This window comes from Bombina bombina, chromosome 6, assembly GCF_027579735.1.
Source record: "Bombina bombina isolate aBomBom1 chromosome 6, aBomBom1.pri, whole genome shotgun sequence".
Lineage (NCBI taxonomy): Eukaryota > Metazoa > Chordata > Amphibia > Anura > Bombinatoridae > Bombina > Bombina bombina.
The window spans coordinates 240,008,461-240,025,023 of record NC_069504.1 but is presented as its reverse complement, the minus strand read 5'-3'; the positions used below and the strand labels follow the sequence as shown (position 1 = coordinate 240,025,023).

The window sequence follows — 16,563 nt, the reverse complement described above, 5'->3', positions numbered from 1 at the left end:
TTCCTTATTGATAGAAAGCCTCTTCCAGCACTGCGCTTTGACCCTATAAGACAATGATGAAGTTACTTGATTTGGTGAATGGAACCAATCTCGCAGAGAATCAGCAGCTTTCAGTAGACAGGAGATTTAAAGAATAATCCGTAGCCAAAGTAGAGATACAGTCCAGAACCAGGTGTCAAAGCAAAAGGGCAAATCAATAACCTAAATCAGGGTATTATTCCAAAATTCAAAAGCCAGAAGGTCAGTCCACAGAATATATAACTCAGTAGGAGGGTAAAAAAGACAGAGTGGTCCAGGAACTTTGCCAAGGTCATTATCAATAAGTCAGGCCAGGAAAATGAGCACTTCGGTCTTCATAGGAAAATAACCAAGCACTGAATGGGTGTCTGAAATGTTATTTTAACACCTCCCATTCAGGCTTGGCAGCAAAACAATGCCAGAGGTCAATACAGTGCAAGAACATAAAAAGGGTGCTAACATAGCACACATACCTTTAATACAATCCAGGCACAGCAATCAGGGGGCCGGCCGCACTATTCTGAAGTCACTTAGCATGGTCCCTGGCTCCTACAGCAAGAGACGTCCCTCATACAGCACATCTAGTCTGCTGCTCATATTCACATTTTAGAAGGAACAAACAGGAATGCAATTTCAAGCAACTTTCTAATTGTCTTCGTTCTCTTACTATCTTTATTTGAAAAAGCAGGAATGTAAGCTTAAGAGCCGGTCCATTTTTGGCTCAAAATCTGGGTAGCACTTGCTGATTGGTTTGCTACATTTAGCCACCAATCAGCAAGGTTCTTAAGCTTACATTCCTGTTTTTTCAAATAAAGATAGCAAGAGAACAAAAAAAATTGATAATAGGAGTAAAATTAGAAAGTTGCTTAAAATTGCATGCTCTGTCTAATTCATGAAAGGAAAAAAAACTGGGTTTAGTATCCCTTTAGTTCTGACTTATAAAGGGACATAAAACAACAAAAGAAGGGAAGGGCATTGGGTAGACACCAATCAATTTCTAGGTTTCTGGATTGCCATGCAAAAGATACCAATCTCATAGTTAAAGAGCAATAAAAGTGCAAAAAGAAAATGCTCCAATGTGTCCGAGCACTTTATTCTTGTACTATTGCTTGTATAGAACTGTGCGTTTAACCTTTACAAAAGGGTTGAACACAGAGTTAAATTCAGCTGCAGTGTGGCAATGTACTGCACTGCCAATCCTGAGCTGAACTTGTCCAGTGGGCCAATAAAGGAAGCATATGTGTGCAGCCAACACTCGCCAGAATTAACGTTATGGAGCTGACTTTAAAGGGATGGGAAAGTCAAAATAAAAATTGCATGCTTCAGGTACAGCATGTCATTTTAAGACACTTTTAAATTCACTTATATTTTGAAACGTGCTTTGTTCTATTGGTATCTGTTGTTGAAAAACAATACGCACATTTGGTGCCTGCACACATTTGTCTCTTGTGATTGGCTAACTAGGTGTTAAGCTAGCTGCTAATAATGCATTGCTGATCCTTCAGCAGATAATACCAAGAGAATGAAGCACATTTGATAATAGAAGTAAATTGGAAAGTCATTTGAAATTTTTTGTTCTATCCAAATCATGAAAGAACATTTTGGAGTTTCCTGTCCCTTTTTAACCCCTTAACGACCAACGAAGTACAGGGTCCGTCCTACAAAAAATGGTCGTTAACGACCAAGGATTTACCCTGCACGTCGTTAGTGTTTTCAAGCGGTGGAATGATCCTGATCGTTTCCAGCCGCTTTCATGTTATTGCAGTGATGCCTCGATATTGAGGCATCCTGCAATAAAAAAAAATTTGCCATCCAATGCAGAGAGCCACTCTGTGGCCCTCTCTGCATCGGCCATCGATGGTCACGATCGTTGGTGGGTGGCCATCGATGGGAGATGTGCGTCAGAGGGGGGCGGGATCACGTGCGGGGGCGCCGTGAGCTTGCATGGGCGCACGCGTTCACCGGGGCGGGAGTGGGTAGGAACGATACACTATGGCACAATTTGTTTAGGGTAAGGAGGAAGAGAGGAGGGGGGAAATTTCTATCTAAGGGATCTGGGAGGGGGTGGAGGTAGGTTATTGAGGGGGGGCAGCTACACTACAGAAAAATAGCTTTAATATTTAAAAAATAAAATACCAAATTGTATGGCAAACTGGGTACTGGCAGACAGCTGCCAGTACCCAAGATGGCGGACAATAAGGTAGAAGGGGGGAGGGTTAGAGAGCGGTTTGGGGGGGGTCAGGGAGGTTGGGGGCTAAGGGGGGATCCTACACAACAGAATATGTCTTTTTTTTTTTTATTATTTATTTTAGTATTGGCAGTACTTAAGATGGCGGGGACAATTGTGGAGTGTGGGAGAGAAGGGAGCTGTTTGGGAGGGATCAGGGGGTGGGGTGAGTCAGGTGGGAGGCTGATCTCTACACTAAAGCTAAAATGAACCCTACAAGCTCCTTAATTAACCCCTTCACTGCTGGGCATAATACACGTGTGGTGCGCAGCGACATTTAGCGGCCTTCTAATTACCAAAAAGCAACGCCAAAGCCATATAAGTCTGCTATTTCTGAACAAAGGGGATCCCAGAGAAGCATTTACAACAATTTGTGCCATAATTGCACAAGTTGCTTGTAAATAATTTCAGTGAGAAACCTGTTTGTGAAAAAGTGAACAATTTTTTTAATTTGATCGCATTTGGCGGTGAAATGGTGGCATGAAATATATCAAAATGTGCCTAGATCAGTACTTTGGGTTGTCTACTAAGAAAAATATATATACATGTCAAGGGCTATTCAGGGATTCCTGACAGATAGTGTTCCAATGTAACGATCGCTAATTTAAAAAAACAAATTGTTTGGAAATACCAAAGTGCTACTTGTATTTATGGCCCTATAACTTGCAAAAAAAGCAAAGAACATGTAAACATTGGATATTTCTAAACTCAGGACAAAATTTAGAAACTATTTAGCATGGGTGTCTTTTGGTGGTTGTAGATGTTTAACAGATTTTGGGGGTCAAAGTTAGAAAGAGTGTGTGTTTTTTTTTCATTTTTTCATCATATTTTATAATGTTTTTATAGTAAATTAAATGATATGATGAAAATAATGGTATCTTTAGAAAGTCCATTTAATGGCGAGAAAAACTGTATATAATATGTATGGGTACAGTAAATGAGTAAGAGGAAAATTACAGCTAAACACAAACACAGCAGAAATGTAAAAATAGCCCTGGTCCCAAACAGTCAGAAAATAGAAAAGTGCTGTGGACCCCACATGGGCAAAAGAGTAAATACACCACAGAAGTGGATTCACACGTCATATGACTCTGGATTGAAAACAGTTCATCTGTTGTGTGTGATCTAAAGGATGTCCCATGTGCTATGTACTTGCACATGCTACACATGTACATAGCACATGGGACATCATCCTTTAGATCACACACAACAGATTAACTTTTTTCAATCAAGAGTCATATGACGTATTAATCTACTTCTGTGGTGTATTTACTCTTTTGCCAATGTGGGGTCCAATATGTTGGGCGCACCTGTAGAAAGGTGAAAAAGAGGTGGAGTGAACATGCATATAATATTAAGAAAAAAATTACATCTCACAGCGTATCCAGACACTGTGCGCATGTACTGTACATAAAGGGAACAGAAATGAGAATACAATGTAAATTATCCCTATTGATCAAAATTAATAGATCATTACCCAATGCCTTTATCACCCTTAGACGTAGGGAATCTTTTTGGATTACTAAGTTAAGAAACCCTTCAACCTGAAGGACTCAGTGAGAATCTAGTTATCGCCGCTTTTGTATAGAACTCCATCACCATTAATGTTATATATGGTGTCAACATATAACTTTATTCTTCTGTATCTCTGAGGTACACCACTCAGTTAAAGGGACACTGAACCCAATTTTTTTCTTTTGTAATTCAGAAAGAGCATGCAATTTTAAGCAACTTTCTAATTTACTCCTATTATCAATTTTTCTTCGTTCTCTTGCTATCCTTTTTTGAAAAAGAAGGCATCTAAGCTTTTTTTGGTTTCAGTACTCTGGACAGCACTTTTTTATTGGTGGATGACTTTATCCACCAATCAGCAAGGACAACCCAGGTTGTTCACCAAAAATGGGCCGGCATCTAAACTTACATTCTTGCATTTCAAATAAAGATACCAAGAGAATGAAGAAAATTTGATAATAGGAGTAAATTAGAAAGTTGCTTAAAATTTCATGCTCAATCTGAATCACGAAAGAAAAATTTTGGGTACAGTGTCCCTTTAATGACATGAGTATATAGTTCACTCCTTGCTCAAATAGTCATAATAACATAGTCATACCTATTACCAGTTTTCATCACACTACCTTCTATTTATGATGAATTGTTATTTTATACGATTACCAAACTGAATTGGCAATATATCAACATACAATAATAGTATTCCTCCATATAATGACATACATATTTAGCATTTATTATATATCTTTACAGCTCACACTTGGATACATAGATTAGGACTATAACGTAAATACTTAAAAGTAAGTATATATAAATATGGTATGTTATCACATAGTCTAAGGCAGTGATTTTTAACCTTTTTTTTGCTGTGGCACACTTTTTTACATTAAAAAAATCCTGTGGCACACCACCATCCCAAAATTTTAAAAAAATCACACATTGTAGCCTAATACAGCATATATATATACACATACATACAAACACACACATACTGTATGTATTGTGCTATTATGCCATGCCTCCTACAAACTACCCCTGCACTGGGAGTAAAAAACAAGCAAGTTTAAAAAATATGTCACACTGTTGTCAGTCTGCCGTGGCACACCTGAGGATCTCTCACGGCACACTAGTGTGCCACGGCACACTGGTTGAAAAACACTGGTCTAAGGGACATCACATATTAATAACACAACATTTGTACTGCCAGTATTTGTTATATTAGTTAGGATCATCGGTACACGTTTATATGCACACATTCCTATACACCTTACACCATTATTATCACTGCACACACTGGCTGTATGATTTGTTGGCAGTATATATTTATTGTATTATTCATTTCTTCTAGCATCTCTATTTTATCACTGTAGTTGAATCACATAAGCCACTTAGTACGATATTATCCCATAGTATATGGGATTCCTTATCTACACATATCGCTTACTCCTGCACAATCTCATTAGGAGTTATACCCTTATAGTATTGTACACCAAGAGGTAAGGTTATTTTCATTTTAGTTTTTTTACACTTTAGTTTTATAATTAATTACTATTCCACTTTAATTTAACCATATGGGTTATTACATTTCTTGTAATGGTTGTGGGCAGCATTTATACATTTATAGTACATTTCCAGCACATTGGTATTTATATATTAATTAGTGCGGAGTAGGATTGATTTACTCATTTGTATTAATAAGTTATGTATTGAGCATTTATTTCACTGAAATGGGGTTAATTAACAAGGTTACATGTAGTTTCTGTTACGCTAATCTAATGTTGAACAACAAATAAAGCTCTTTGTGATTCAACTGTGGTTCACGGGCTATCAATATTTTAACTGGTTAGCGTAATTTGACAAACAAATGTGGGAGGTTATCAGGATACCCGGATGTGGGTTAAACAACAGCTGTTCCACTCACGATCATTGTCAGGTGAAATCTTCTGTGATCACATACGGTAGAATATTATAGTGCACTGATCTGTGACAGAAAAATAGAATACATAAGGATAAAGGTGCCCTCAAAGTTATATGTACCGTGATAGTATTGTATAACATGTATATGGATTCGGTCTGGTTACGGTCTGTGAGGGAGGGGGTGGGTCACTATGCACCAATAGGAGCTTATACTTATTTTATCAGACTACCTGTATTGTGATTGATTGATATTTATATGTAAGTACACTTATGTGGGATTAATTTGCGATGCATTATGCACACATGGGGGTATCCGCTGTGTTACACTTTTGATACAATGTATGTTAAACATGAATATATTTATATCATATGGTTCACATAAGATTGGATTAGTTTAGTTTACCATGTGTTTACTTGAGTATCTATAGCAACCATGTTAATTAGATAGGATACTCATGTTACTAATTAACATTTCACCTATCAGCTTTTATCATGTGTCTTATATAGCAAGTGTATGTTCATTTTATTTATTTATTTATTTTTTGATATTTTTTTTATTGAGGATTAAGCAATACAGCAGGTGTCACAACGCAGGTGACTAATAAATGCACATATATGCAAACAATATATTGTTGTAATGACATAGTAAATATAGCTGTTGATGGGAATACAGATCATTTAAATCAGGCATATCAAGCACGAAATAAAATATCTACAGCATAAACCTCATTTTTAATTATTTTGAATAAGAATATAAACCTCATTTTGAAATAGTGTGAACAGACTGTAAACACAGGGGCAAACTAGTACTTCAGTACTATCAATTAACTTAACTTTCTAGGGACTTCATAAAGTCAGTTTAGGAATCATCTCCTATAAGGATTTCAATTTTCACATAGAGGCTGATGAGAAGAGCCAATATTGAACAAATGAACAGAGAGAAATCAGAATAAAACACTAAAGACCAACTATTCAGTTCAGACAATTTAATGGGTGTCTTATAGGTTTGAACCGAGTGTATCAGTATTAATCAGGTGAGGTTTCTAAATACTTTATCAGGTATGGTGAACCACAGGATCACCAAAAGGAGAAGTGTATCTAGATACGAAACTGACTTCTCCAGTCCCCGTAGAAGGGGATAACACAAATAGAATTTGTGTCTAAAAGGGGGGGGTGGAGCCTAGTAATATAGAAACATATTAGGAGAGAGAAAATTAACAACTAACCTAATTAAGTAAGCTGATTGGAGCTCAGGCAGAAACAATTAAGGGCTATCAGTTTTGTTCTTGGGAAAATATATACATACATAGTAGGCTTAATTTATAAATGTGTAGATAAGTTTGCAAATATACACTGAGCAAGAAGCACTGGTTCACTGATGCTGTTGAAACTATGATATGTGGTAATGTACATACACATGGCTATAACATATGACTTAGCAAGTGGTGGGATACCTATCAGGGCAGGTAGAGACATTACATCAAAACAGTACAGACAATAACTAAAGCCCGTGTAATTTAGATCTATCATCATAGAAAAAGGGACCCATGTAGACATCTATACTATATCAGACCCCCCTATCGTGTGGACATGGGCCCTATGTCACACAACAGGGTGAATCACGTGTCTAAACCTGGACAGTATTAACATAGGGAAAGGGGGTGGGGGGACGTAGCCTTATATAAATGTACATTATAAACCTGGAAGTTAGTTGGCATTTGATCAATAGCTGCAGAATACTTTATATAGCTAAACTAACAAACCTATTACACTTTGCATGCGTACACGCATATTGACTGCATTTTATAAACAGAGTGAGCATGATATGTAATTTTATAGCCCAGTAATAACAATGCACATAGACAGGATGCATAAAACAGTAAATGGTGTAGTATAAAATATGAAACTGTAAATAGCTGCGCTAGCATTGACTTAGTGAGACCTGTACCGTATATCATAACCTTTGAAGCGTTACACATTGTCCTTCCATCAATCTATCTAAAATCAGGCTACTGCATCATAGAAAGTCATAAGTCCACATTATCAAACATGAGGGATACCCGTGGTTACCAGGCAATTGTTATTAAGTAGTGAACAGCCTCTCATACGGAAAGCCTAATCTGCATTGAGAAGTGTCCTAAAGCAGAGTGACCCACCAGAAGTTCAAGTGTCAGCCTCCGGTAGGTAGAGATCCTATCAAGCAAGGGCTCTATCCAACACCAACTCTGAGGTGAGCCCGGGCAGACATCAGTGCGAGCGGCAGCCTTCTCCATGATCGACCACCGACCAGCGGCAATCCCTGCGCAGTCACAGCAACAGGTCTCCAGCCTTCTGACCATCGCGTAAGCAACATGTCCAGCTCTGCTGCCCAAAGCAGCCTATGTGATATCGCTCCCTTATAGTCTGCTAGGTGAGTACTCAGCTCCACATCCTCTACCGGTAAAGACACCGGAGGATTAATCTCAGGCCACAGTTTTTTGAAAATGTCCCGTAGTGCCTCACACCTCGTATAGCTGAGCTGCTTGATTGTTGCGGTCAGTGTATATGCGGCTTGTAGAGGGACAATTAGCTCCGAATCTCTTAGGGACTGGGCATCGGTAATGCTAGATAGTCGTCGACTATCGCCGCCATCTTGTCTCCCTTGCGAGATAAAGAACTGCATATATAGCTGTGCGAGTAAAACGCTCATCTCTGAGAAATGGTCCTCAAGGATCGCGCAACATCGATCTTCAAACTTATTTAGCGCTGACTCTAGGCTCATTTTGCTAGTTGTAGAGTAAGGGGTCTTCAAGAACTCCAGGAGGGATTACACCTCAACCGGGCCATCGCCGATGTCAGGCCTCAAACCTTGATGCCCCAGAATAGCTTAGTATGTCATAATGAGCATTTAGGTAGCTGCTTAATTCTTCAGCAATCGATAGTCCTTCAATCCCCAGACTATAAGTGGTGATCCACAAATAGAGTCAAATAGGTTTAATGCTGGAAATATGCAAACTTTTAATTCAAGGCCTAAGAGCTTAAAAGATATGCTGCTGTCTGCCTCGGCTGTTGGCTCCGCCCCCCCGTATGTTCATTTTTTACTTCACTAACCTGAGGAAACAGCCCCATAGAGGCTGAGAAACGCGTTGCTTCTAACAAAGTATTTTATACACTTGCTGGTGTGTTATATTTGGGGAGATTTGCTACACCCCTGAATTTTACTTTGAAACAACTTTGGCTGCTGTAATCCTGGGAATCAGTCAGCTGGGCGGCTGAGAAGCTCCAGCCTGTGTGTAATGCACCTGGTGGTGCTTTGAAATACGTGTGTTTATTCTTTACACACATACAATTGTACAAAACTGTGCTGGGCTATTTTGGCTCTGTATCTCCTCCTCTAGGAACACTGTTGAACCCCACAGGCAAGGAACCATTCCTGGATATCTGGCTGCGCTCATCCAGTTTGCTGGGCAACTGTGAGGTTCCAGTCTGCTTCTTTGCACCTTAAGGTGCAGTCTGTTTGTGAGTAGTTTTTTTTACTATTCTTTTTTCACAGTGGTCTTTGTGGTATTAGGCCATTGGGCGCCTCTGTGTTCTTTTCTTCTAGACATGCCATACTCATAGCTTGCTCAATACACCCTCTAAGCTATGGGCTTCCTAAAAAGGGGTTCATAAAATCCTATTGGTTCATAGGCTTACGTTATGGGCTGTCCAACCTAGGTACACACTTTAAAGCTGCATTACCTATTCGGAACACAACTGTAAAAGGCACTATGCTTAAGGTTGTAAATAAGTTATATATGTATATGTAATTACACTGTTAACCATAAGCCATATTTTCAATTTGTTTTTTACCACTTAAAGGAACAATAGTATATCTACATGTATGTATACATATAAGTCCATAAATATATAAATGAGAATATAAAGTGATTCCCTTCCAATGAGATATAAGACTCAAACTGTTAAATTAACCGGTCTATAATATGTCTCCCCAAGTGCACTTCCCTATATTACTCCATGTCCTGAGTTGAACATGCATGTGGACTTATCCTTATATACAAATACATGTGTTTCCATAAGTTATATTTATATTGCAAAAAATACATATATATCACTGTCAATTTATTTAATGCCAGAAATTTATGAGGTTGAATTCTGAATTAAGACCTTTAGGGTATCTGGTCTGCAGCTGGAAAATCCAGAATAGCTCCCTCTTGGCTAGTACATGGTCTCTGTCACCTCCTCTATTGCCAACACTAATGGTTTTAATTATGGTCCATTTAAAACTGGAGGAGTCTTTATTATGGACCCTACTGAAATATTGAACCAATGGAGTAGTAAGTGTACCTGCCTTTATATTAGATAGGTGCTCACGTATACGTGAACGTACCTCCCTAGTTGTCAAACCTACATACTGTAGGTGGCAACTGGTACAGCCTGCTAGATAGACTGCATACACTGTTCTACAATTCATGCACATTTTGTGATTAAAAGTTTTGTTGATAACATAAGTTTTGAAACCTTCCCCGCTTATGAGGTGGTCACATGCAGTACAGGTAGAGTTACTGCACCTGTAGACTCTTTTAAACCTTAGCCAAGAACTCTCATCTTCCCTTTGTTTTGTTTTTAATTGTGTGGGTGCTAAGATATTACCCAGTGAGAGGCCCCTTCTGAAGGAGCATTTACAGCTCTGTTGTACTGCGTTAGATAGAGCATCATCCGCAGCCAAACGTCTAAAGTGCTTTTGCACTACCCCACAAATTTTGTGGTACTGATCACTATAATCTGTGACATGAAATGCCCCTTTTCAATTCTTAAAGTGATAAGTCCCCCTATTCATCTTAACTAGGAGGTCTTGTCTCTTGGCAACTCCCACTTCTTTCCTTACCCCTTGAATGAGACTCTGTTTGTAACCTCTTTTCTTTAAACGCTCTGTCAAAAGGTCGGCATGTTCCTCATACTGCTGCTGTGTGGTACAGTTTTTTTTAACTTGAAAGTAGAAAAGTGATCCGACACTCCAATTAGTTAAACGAAATCCTTTATTGATGCATAAGTTAAAAAACACTCAGGAACACAGCAAATCCTAGATAGGTGTCACGGGCGCAGCACTGACAGGCTTACGCGTTTCGGATGTGTATCCGTAGTTACAGCCTGCAGTGCAGAACCCCTCACCTGTTTAAAATTACCATAAACAAATGTGATAGGTTAAAAACAATAAAACCAGCTCATGATTCAAACCAATCAAGGAATAGAAAAGGAATCCACATCCACCCCCATAGGTGAGTACTACTGACACGTACTATAGCTTGTCATAAACAGATAGAAGTCAAATGGGCTCTGTTAGTATTATATAGGATATATTATTTGGGACACTAGGTTGTCAACATGGTGTGACAGTCTTATTCTTACACATTGAGCATTGACATTTGTCTGCGCGTGGCATATGATAAACATTTTGATGATTTTGCCTTGCGTCACACTATCTATGTATTTAACATAGACAAACTCTGCTCTGTGTTTAGGATAATAATTATTGGGAGTGGTTCACATATAGCATATTAATAACATTATTATTAATATATTTCCTATCTTTTGTTTCATTTTTGCAATATCTGTGTTTTTTATTGGAATGTATGTTTTACAATCTGCATTTAATATGTTTGTTCGATCTCAATACTATGTTCTTGTATTGCATATTGTGTTCTTTATATTTTAATCAATTGAATTATGTATGTTTACAGGATTTCTCTATCTCTATTCCCATACATAGGCAGTTTAGGTCTGTTTGTAACTCATTCATTTATTTATATGGTTTGTATATATATATATATCTTGAACTGTTCATACAGAAGCCCTTTTGACTTCTATCTGTTTATGACAAGCTATAGTATGTGTCAGTAGTACTCGCCTATGGGGGTGGATTCCTTTTCCATTCCTTGATTGGTTTGAATTATGGACGGGTTTTATTGTTTTTAACCTATCATATTTGTTTATGGTAATTTTAAACAGGTGAGAGGTTCTGCACTGCAGGCTGTGACTACGGATACACATCCGAAACGCGTAAGCCTGTCAGTGCTGCGCCCGTGACACCTATCTAGAATTTGCTGTGTTCCTGAGTGTTTTTTAACTCATGCATCAATAAAAGATTTCGTTTAACTAATTGGAGTGTCGGATCACTTTTCTTCTTTCAAGTTTTCAAAGTCCAGTATCTACCGACACTGCAGTGTGCATTTGGATTTTGGAGCAGGTGCGCCACACAATCACTGACTGACGGTGAGAGCCGATATACGGAAGTGCTTGCAGGAAAAAGGAGTACAACATTGAGCCTGCCAGAGAGGACCTGTGAGCTGCATCATGTGGAAGTGAGAGAGACGTGGTCCCTACTTCATTTACAGCACAGGTTTTGGACCATTTATCTGTGTCACTCTTGGACAGTGATAAATAGAACTCATTGTTGGAGCGGGGTAAGTTCATTCATGCTTACTGTACCCCCTGCAATTTGTTTATGGACACCTAGTGCATTAAATATTGCACAACTTTTATCTTAAACTTTGTTTTCTATGTTACTGGGCTTCTGTGTTCTATAACAGTTCCTTTTTAACCTTGTGAACTGCCCTTTTGCAACAGAGCGAAATACCTGTCTTGGATGTCTGCTCCTGGCATGGAGGAGAGTGTTGCCCGTAATTGGTTTCCTATAGACCTCAGTGACAATCCCCTTACCGGGTATGCCCTTGAGGCTTAAAGGGCCATTATACACCCAAAAAATATAGGCTACTTAAATAAAGCACCAACAGAAGATCAAGTTTGTAATTGACAAGTATTAGCAATTTTGCTGCTAAATCTCCTAAAAATGATTATAAAGTTTGTAATCCTCTCAGTGAATGAGAATACGAACGTAATCTCCACTAGCTTGAGAGCAAGGCTTTTTCTACACTCCCTATCTAGTGTCCTTTACAGCCAGCCCCCATGCTGGGGCTGTCTGTGTAATAGATAAGGCTGTCACAAATCCCCAGCATTTCACCCTGACTGTTTACAGTGGCACGGATCTCACTCCCCCCTCTGTCCTCCCCGGTAAGCTTTCTGTAGAAACAAGAGGAATATTTCACTCACAGCTCTGTGGAACATGATCCTGAGATGTTTTACAGAGCTGTGTGTGAAATATCAGAGTCAAAAGTAGATTGTGTTTTTATTCCATTCAAAGAGCCAATATCTACATAAGCAATTCACTGGCGATGTCAGCCTTTGATTAGTTTTGAGAATCATTTGTATCTCACAATTTATAGGATATTTGCATAATGTATACATCTCTTACAGAAATGTCACTGATATCTTATGTTAAATGATGGATTTTACTATCCATTAATGCCAATTAATAACAGACTGTTGCCAGCAAAGTTTATTCACCCTAAGTAATAGTGGTAGCCAAATGCTGTAGAAGAAAGTTTCCCCTAAGCCAGCCGTTTCAGCACCTCGGCAACATCCAGAGCTCCGCCCCCTGCTTTACAGATAATACAATATGAATATTTATGAGGAGGCAGAAGAGTGGGAGTAGCTGCAGGGGGCGGAGCTCTGGATGTTGCCGAGGTGCTGAAACGGCTGGCTTAGGGGAAACTTTCTTCTACAGCATTTGGCTACCACTATTACTTAGGGTGAATAAACTTTGCTGGCAACAGTCTGTTATTAATTGGCATTAATGGATAGTAAAATCCATCATTTAACATAAGATATCAGTGACATTTCTGTAAGAGATGTATACATTATGCAAATATCCTATAAATTGTGAGATACAAATGATTCTCAAAACTAATCAAAGGCTGACATCGCCAGTGAATTGCTTATGCAGATATTGGCTGTTTGAATGGAATAAAAACACAATCTACTTTTGACTCTGATATTTCACACACAGCTCTGTAAAACATCTCAGGATCATGTTCCACAGAGCTGTGAGTGAAATATTCCTCTTGTTTCTACAGAAAGCTTACCGGGGAGGACAGAGGGGGGAGTGAGAAACAGTCAGGGAGAAATGCTGGGGATTTGTGACAGCCTTATCTATTACACAGACAGCCCCAGCATGGGGGCTGGCTGTAAAGGACACTAGATAGGGAGTGTAGAAAAAGCCTTGCTCTCAAGCTAGTGGATATTACGTTCGTATTCTCATTCACTGAGAGGATTACAAACTTTATAATCATTTTTAGAAGATTTAGCAGCAAAATTGCTAATACATGTCAATTACAAACTTTATCTTCTGTTGGTGCTTTATTTAAGTAGCCTATATTTTTTTGGGTGTATAATGGCCCTTTAAATCCAGAAAAGTAAAAATTTGTTTGTTGCATTCAAAAGTGAACTCAAGTCCCAAATCATTTAGATTAATCCAATTTACAAATTCTAGGGCACTCTCTATTGTTCCTCTCCAAACCAGGAGCAAATCATCTATGTAATGCTTATACAAGCGTATATTTCTCCTGAAGGGGTTCCCATCCCCATAGATTCGGGACAGCTCCCACCACCCTATGAAGAGGTTGGCATAGGAGGGTGCGAATTTCGCACCCATTGCTGTCCCGTGTCTCTGGAGATAGAAAACCCCCTCAAAGGAGAAATAATTATGTGTCAAAAGAAACCTTTGCAGGAGTGATCTTCATGGTATTTGCTATAGGTGTGATATAGATATATATGTATAAAATAGCAGAATATTTAAAGGGTTTAAAGGGCCCAAATAATCAGAAAATTTGAAAATCAGGAATTTAAAGCTTAGTAGCCGGACCATTTTAGGTTCAGAACCTGGGTTACGCTTGCTTATTGGTGGCTTAATGTAGCCACCAATAAGCAAGCATAACCCAGGTTCTGAACCAAAAAGGGGCTGGCTCCTAAGCTTTACATCCCTACTTTTCAAACAAAGATATCAAGAGAACTGAGAAAAATCATGAAAGAACATTTTTTTCTTAGTATCCCTTTAAGAGATGAAATGGATCCAAAAGAAAGTCGATATGTAACAACAGTCGGCTTATATTTTTGTTTACCGTTTCTAAATGACAGAAATAGCATTAATTTACTTTGAATGTCCATAAGTCATCTCGCACAGTCTGTTTGTTGTATCCGATTTTCCCCAAGTTATGTGCAAACAATAACTCTTACACAATATTTGACTTGTTACAACATATCGTCATGCCCTCTGTAAAGTCCGGAAATTCATCCTTTGCATATAATAAGGTCGGTATGTACTTATACCAGCTATTGAGACACAGTTTGCAATGTTTAAAACATCACATTAACCTATAATTTACAGCATTCTCAACCAGACGTAACACTTAAAGTTGTTTTTTTTCTTAACAATATTTGAGTACCAGCAAATAAAATTCAATAAACCCAATTATTAAACACGTTATATGTCTAACATTTCAAAAAACGGCTAGTTCCATCTTACCCACAATGCATCCGTGTTCCAAGCGCAGCTTAGCCTGTCTCCAAGCCAACAAGAAACCTGCACCAATTAGGCTGAACGGCTCACATGGCAAAGCGATAGTTATTCAGACCAATCATAAAGCTCCTTCAAGCGCTGCTAACCTTTGTCGTGTTGTCAGACATAAAACAACCTAAAAATAAAGACAATGGTTTAGATTTATAAACAGCGCACTGTATTTACATATATTACTTTTGTTGTGACTCGTTCCGTTCCCTTTAATGGACCTTGTTCATTCTGAGGATGGGAAATAGCGTGTTGAATGTAAACAATCAAGATCCCAAGCTGCTAATGGACCTTTTGCCCCTAGTGGTTATGTGTGGATAAGATCTGGACTTTTTGTATTTCTACATAGCTAATTCGCATACCTATTGCCCCCTTGTGGTCAGGCTCTTGAAATAAATAACATTTTGCTAGTAAATAAAGTTTACTGTTATGTTATTGTTTTAAAACTTTATTAACTCCCACTGTTAATTAAAACAAGTTAAGATTGCAATGGTTCATGATGAAAGCACAAAATATATTTTGAATTTGAGACGTAATTATTGTTCTTTTGACAAATCTGTATTTTTAGATGATCTGCTCTGTAGATCTGACCTGTGTGTGTGTCACAGGGCCCTATGCAATTTTAGACATGATTTTTCTCGCCAACCCTCGCAGGGGCTGCCCTGGTGGAACTATTAAAAAAAAAGGGGTGGTGAGATGTCTCTTATTGAAAGTTATGGAAGTCGCTGGAAAGGGAAACTTTGCGCCAAGGAGCGAAGTTAGCAGTGAACAGGGGGTGCACTTTAAAAATTAAATTCTATAGCCGATATAAATCACATAGTGTTGCTTTCTGCGAATAGCATCTTACAATTGCCTATATCTTCGCATGTATGTGTTTGTCTATTAGGGTTATAAGTATTTTCAGTGTTTTGAGAAAATCTTGCCACCTTTTACATCTCCCAACTGTCCTGGTTTTTGCGGGACAGTCCCGAATTCAGGGGTCTGCCCCGGTAAGACAAGCTTTATAGTCCCGCATGCCATAGCCTCAATTTTTTCTTTCGTTGCTGTCTTTTTAAAGTCCTGCATTTTTCATTCAGGAGAGCAGAGGTAACTGACTTGTCACGAGAGGATGATAGGAAGCAGCTTCAGCCTGTAGTTTAGTGTTGCCAGTGATTACCTTCCGAACACAGCAATGTGCCAGTGGATCATTAGGCTGTGGGGCACCTGAATCATGTACAGCACTGCTGATCTGGAAACTGCTGAGTGATGCAGCTGTGAGTCTGAGCTGCTGAGTGGGCGGGGAGTTAGCAGTGAGAAAGATCAGATTCAGAGCTGCAGGGACTGGCTTAGTAGGCAATGTGCAGGTATGTCTGAGCTTGAAGTGTGTGTGTTTTGTATGTTATTGTTAATGTAAGTTTGCATGTTTTATTTAGATTCTGTGCTTGTTTATTGCATGTTCTAAAGATTTTTA

General features: G+C 38.7%; 1 protein-coding gene across 1 annotated transcript in view; it reads right to left on the bottom strand.

The window, feature by feature from the left end:
- BBS10 (Bardet-Biedl syndrome 10) overlaps window positions 1-15,291 on the bottom strand; it is a 70,413-nt gene extending 55,122 nt beyond the window's left edge. Inside the window, exon 1 of the mRNA XM_053719213.1 lies at window positions 15,072-15,291. The gene's annotated coding sequence lies outside the window, so the exon portion shown is untranslated. The remainder of the gene's footprint in view (window positions 1-15,071) is intronic.
- Between the last annotated feature and the right edge of the window lie 1,272 nt (window positions 15,292-16,563).